The following is a 6,124-nucleotide window of genomic DNA, read 5'->3' as shown; positions in this document are numbered from 1 at the left end:
ACTGAGCCAAAAAAGATACTTATTTTCCACGGACAAATGCTTCGGATATTGCCTCTTCATTTATTCAAGGAACGAAAACTAGATATTACCTCTTCCTTTATTCAAGAAATGAGGACTCCAAGATTCTCTTCCTTTATTCAAAGAACAAGCACTCATAGAATGCTATCTCTGATAATAAGATAACCACGAGCTATGGGTCTTGGTTATCTTATTGCGGAGTACTGATGGTTGCAACACCGGCCTTTCCCGAAGGTTGCAAAATATCATGTGTCGTTAATGTAGCCATACAATGAGAAAATTTTTGGCGTGAGCATTCAGGCAAGCATGTGATGTGCGACTTCATAGTGTTGAACTTCTTTAAAGAAAGCATTTCTTAATAGAAGCGGTCGAAAGCTAATGTCAATTGTGACCCAGCAACAGCAGTCAATTTGTGGGAGCCTCCATGGAAGAAAGTAAACTCCTTTCAACATGGCTATTGAAAGTTCCCCAGTTGCCATATGACTTTGATCTTCCATTGCTTTTCTTTCTTGCAACAAATTTGGATGTGAAATTCCTTTTAGTTTGGAGAAGGGCCTTGTTGACTGAGGCTCCACTTGTTTAGTTCACATGAGAAGGGAGCTAAAGTAATTGATTTGAGGATAATCCTTTGAATTTTTTTTATTTTTTTATTTTTGTATAGGGAAGCAAAAGTAGTTTTTCGATTCCAACAAGGTGTTTTTATTTCTGTTTCAAACAGTGTGAAAGCCAAACTTGTGTTGTGGATGGTGATTTTTTCTCATGCCTACCAAAAAAAAAAAAAAAAAAAAAAAAACCAACTTTCGGTTTGCAGAACTTTTCTTCCATTCTAGTATCTATGCCTTGTGATTGGAAAAACCATTTTTCATGGCGGATTTTTCAACCCAGGTTTCTTTGACACTTTTTTTATGATAGTCATTTTCAGGGCTAGAACTGTTAAGGGAATATAATCCCACATCGGTAAAATACCGAAATAATGACCAATATATAAAGGATTGGGACACTCCTCTTAAGAAGGTTGACCTTATTAAGATGGAACCCAAATCTTGACAAGAACTAGGTGGAAAATTCCCTTTTTAGGGTGATTTTTGATAGCCATTTTTTTGGTGAAAGAAACTCTGAACTTTGGTAGAACAAACTGTCAAAAAATAATCTTTTCTAGTGAACTTTTTGAATGTGGTAATAACATGGTTAATATATCGATTTTCACAGACGGTACCAATCTGTTGACCTAAAAAAATGTGCCAACTGAATCCTGATCTTGTCCCCTCCACCTAGACATCACCCGACAAGGAACATCCCGATTGAGAAAAAGGTTCGACGACCGTTTGCACTCCAACGATTGAGTAAATGGCCGGATGAGAGAAAAAGAGAATGCAAGAGAGGGAGAAATGATTTTGTTAGAGTTAGAATGAACGTACCTTATGTGAAATGGATACACAGAGAGAGAGAGAGAGAGAGAGAGAGAGAGAGAGAGAGAGAGAGAAATAGATGGGTCAAATGGACTAATAGGTCCAGTTCTAAGCCCAATACAAAGTTATTTAATTAAATAGGCACAATCAATTGAATAATTGACGCCACATCAACATAATATGGGATCTCCGTTCATCATGCGTATGCTACGTAATCTATAGGTGTAACAGAACTTACTGTGAGTCCCAAAAGTTTTTCTTATTTCTAATTAGTGAACGTTTCATGCCTTCGCATATATTTAATATTTCTAGCAATTTGCATCTCTAGCTATAATCAATACCAACTTTTCCTCTTGGAGAAAGAAGCTGCCATACCCTTATTTTTGTCTTTGTTAGGTAAAAACTTTTCATGCTGAAGTCTCCTAGTTGTCTTGTTTCCTTCTTCCTTAGTCCTTGTTTAATTTTAACTTTTTGTTAAGTGATTATTTTATAAAAAGTGATAATGTATAGTTAAAAAGTATGAAAAATTATGAATTTGTGTAGAATTTTTTTTTTTTTTTTTAAGGAACGTGTTATTAAAAATGAATTTGATGAAAAGTGATTTCAAAAAAAATTAAAATTAAACAAGGTTCTTTCCTTCCTCCTCAATTCGCAACAATTTTAACTTGTTCACTTATTTGTGCATTATATCACATAATCTAGCAGTTTAATTCAGTTAATTAAAACATCATATATCCTCTACTGGGCAACAAGGTTTGATTGCTCAGTTAAACTAACATTTAACATACCAAACTTATCACCATCATTAGCCCATTGAAATGAAAGAAGAGACAATCAAGAAGTGCAAACAAAATTTACAGTTTTGATTATTAGTTGTCGTGCTCAACTTGACTAACTTCATGGATTCGGTCGAACATCCAATAAGTCACTAGATTAATAATGTGTTATCAATCAAAGTTTAAATATATTAAGGTTGCGTTTGATTGGAGGTGGAATTCAATGGAAAATGGAATTGGAATTCCACCTTCCAATTTAACCTTGTTTGATACTCATTTTTCCCTAGAAATGAAATTTCATCTTTGGTGCCGCATAAGCCCATTTCCATTAATTCAAGGAATTGCAATTCTCACCATAATGGTGAGAATTGCAAGTCCCGGTTACTATAGCATTTTCCTTTAATTGACAATTTTAATGTAAAACAAGGCCAAACGAACACAAAAAATTAGATGATTTTTTTTATTTTTGTTTTGGCAATGGGAACAAATTTCATTTCCAAATCAGTAAATTCTATCCCTTTAATTGATAATTTTCATGTAAGACAAAACCAAATGAACACCAAAAAACACTTTTTATTTCAACATTTTCCACCTGGAAAATTATACCAATCAAACACAATAATTTACAATTTTCAGGAAAACAATTTCTAGGTAATTTAATTCCCTGGAATTTGTTTTCTAGGCAATTCAATTCCATCTTTTCAATCAAACGGACCCAAATTTTTATATGTAGAATAGAAATTGTATGTTTAAAAGTTATAGTATCATGAGTCGACGGAGTAATTACCCCAACCGTACCTGAAATTTGCACTGCATAATAACTTGGTATCTCAACTTTTCAATCGTTTAAATCTTTTATCACACTTAAAGTTTGTTTTCCATCTTTACCTAACTCAACTGCAGTTATCCAAATCAACAATCATCATCAAAATATATTGGTTTTTTTTTTTTTAGTATTTTAATAGACATATTCATTTGTTTCTTACTATGATATTATATTTAACCATAAAAGAATTAACACGATTCATCTTTTTGTTCTACGTAAAATAAAAACTTGGTAAAGAGCAATTTTAAGTCTTGCAAGGAAATTATGATTAAATAAGTCTTTGACAGAATATCAATATGTAAAGGCCAATATAAACAAGAATTCAAGATGATATAATGAAACCTTTAGTATTAACATGTACAATGAAATGGAAAAGGTAAAAGCCTGACACGAGGAGATGAATCAGTGGATAAAAATGCAGTTGAAGATCGTATTTAGGAGGATGATTGTACTTAGGAAGCTATGAGCAACATGCGACTTTAACATTGTGAAATGAATTGCTACTCTTAATGAGTTAGAAAGACAACGTACATGGGTGGATATGTAGTTCAGGGCTGTCCAAGCCCATATCAAAAATCATTGCACAAAGTATAAAAAGATATTTAGCCCATTAACCCACTACCACCCCAACTTTACTCACCAGCCTCAGCCCAATCTCTCTGTTAAGAATTTTGGGTTGTCTCATTAAATCTTGGGTTGTTGGACCGCATCTTTGTTGAGGCCGAATTACATACAACCGGGTTGCTGATCCTTCTAATGAAAACGTTTTTTGGAAACACGACTTTAGCCTCTTTGAGGAGATGTGAATCTGCCGTCCACGTGGCTTTATTCCAGCCCTTCGATTGTGACTATTGAATTGATTAGATATATACTTGACATTGGCACTAGTCACACTCTCTGGATCCTTCTTTCAGTCTCTTCGTCTCTCTCCTTTTTTCTGAGTGAAAATTAGGGTTTTGATCTCTGTAAAATTAAAATCGATCTTTGTGATTGAAATGGTTGTTCTTAGTGGTAGCATCTGATTGTTTAGTACAATCAATAGATAACGATTCTGTGAGGTTTTCTCTGATTGAGAAGAGGCGAGAGAAAAATGAAGAAATCTAAAATTTCTTCGTACATTTTGTACCGATTTTTGGTTGATATTAGTGGATCTTGAGCTAAATCCCTTAGTGGATGCTCAACGGGTGATTAGATCTCACGACTGAATAGCCAGACCCTTTCAAGGGCGAAAAATCTCTAGTGTTCTTTCTTTTAATTTTCTGCAATTTTTCATTTACGTTTACAAATCGATCCTGAAACTTGACGGTTAAAAATAACAGTGGTATCAGAGCACATGTTTATGAAACTATTTTTTGATTTCTGAATTTTTTTTAAACCCTAGTTTTTATGTTCTCTCGAAATTTTTTTAAGATCTACAGTTTCTTGGTTTAAAATGCAAAATTTGATGTTTAGAATTTTTTGATACCTTGAGTTAAACTCTCGATTTAACTGTTGGTTGGATCTATACTGGCTTTGAATAATTTCTCCATTGTTCATCGATTTCACTGAAGATTCATTATTCGCTATTGAGTTTCTGGACAAGTTATGAGTTGACTCACAACTGAGTCTGCCTGAGTGGTCTGACCCGTACTGAGTCTGGCGAGTCTAGTTGACTTATTTCGATTCCAGCTGAGTTCCCATTGAATTTTAGTAACTCGTTTGTTTCTTGCTCCTGCAGTGAAAGGCTGCTTACATTCCGGTTGTCTGGTCACATCTTATATACTGAATTTTTTTACAATTTCAATTTTTGGTATATTTTTGAACCTTTTACTTCAATTTGTTACTATTTTCTTGTTAATCTTGAAATTGGTTATCAAGGTAAGTGATTCTCCTCTGCTTTCCTTTGTCCAAGACCCCACTGAAGGTCTGAGAATCTAAGGGAGTAGTGGACTTAAAGGGTCACCACTCTTTAGACCTTTTCATAAGTAACACTTGGTTTCTTGAATTATTGTTAGATAGGAATAATTGTATTCTCCTATTCTATTCAAAAATCTGCTTGTTTGTTACTTACATTATCTGTCTGAATCATATATAAACTATGCACTGTATAATTGCATGTTTGCATATTTACCTGACACCATGTCAAGTGCATATAAGCTAGAAATATAGACATAGAATGGTACTGGGGATTTTAATCTCTGGCACCAGAAAATGAGAGCACTGCTACTGCAGCAAAGATGTGCTGCAGCCTTTGATGGGACATGGGCTGCTGAAATTAGTGCCTATAGGAGGAGAGAATTAGATGATACTGCATGGAGTACCATTTTTCTTCATCTGTCTCATAGTGTGATTAGGAAAGCGGGAGAACCACTTCTGTTGAGGCCTTGTTGACAAAATTAGAATCACTTTACTTGACTAAATCTATGCCAAATAAATGTTATCTCTTAGGGAAATTTTACAACTTCAGATTTGATCCATCATCTGGTTTAGAAGAAAATCTTGACAAATTCACTAAAATGATTCGGGACTTAGATAATTGTGATGAGGAAATTTCTAATGACCAACAAGTTGTTGCTCTATTAAACTCTCTAAGTGAAAGATATAGAGACATTAGAAATGCCTTAGAATATGGGGGGCAAGAACTTATTGTGGACATAGTAACATCAGCCTTAAGAAATAAGGAGCTTGAATTGAAAGTTGAGTCAAAAAACTCTAAGTCTGGTGAAGGGCTTCATATAAAAGAAAAGCTAAATCACAATGAGAAACATAACCAATATTATCCCAATCCTCATAAGAAAGGAAGATTCCCTACTTATAAGCTCAAAGATAAGAACAAGAATCATGTGAAACCAAAGAATCAGACCAGAAAATGCTACTATTGTGGCAAAACAGGACACTTAATAAAATACTGTTTTAAGAAAATCTCAGACATGAAAGATAAAAATAATTTTGATGGTTCTGTAGCTGTTGCCTACAAAAATGAACCTGACATCCAGGGGGTGGTTCTTGTTAATACCGCCAAAATAAATTCAAGAGAGTGGGTCCTTGACTGTGGATGCACCTTTCACACGTGTCCTTTAAAGGAATGGTTTTTTGAGTTTGTTGACCTCAATGGA

Source organism: Olea europaea, chromosome 6 (genome assembly GCF_002742605.1).
Source record: "Olea europaea var. sylvestris chromosome 6, O_europaea_v1, whole genome shotgun sequence".
Taxonomy (NCBI): Eukaryota; Viridiplantae; Streptophyta; class Magnoliopsida; order Lamiales; family Oleaceae; genus Olea; species Olea europaea.
This window is presented reverse-complemented; position numbering follows the sequence as displayed.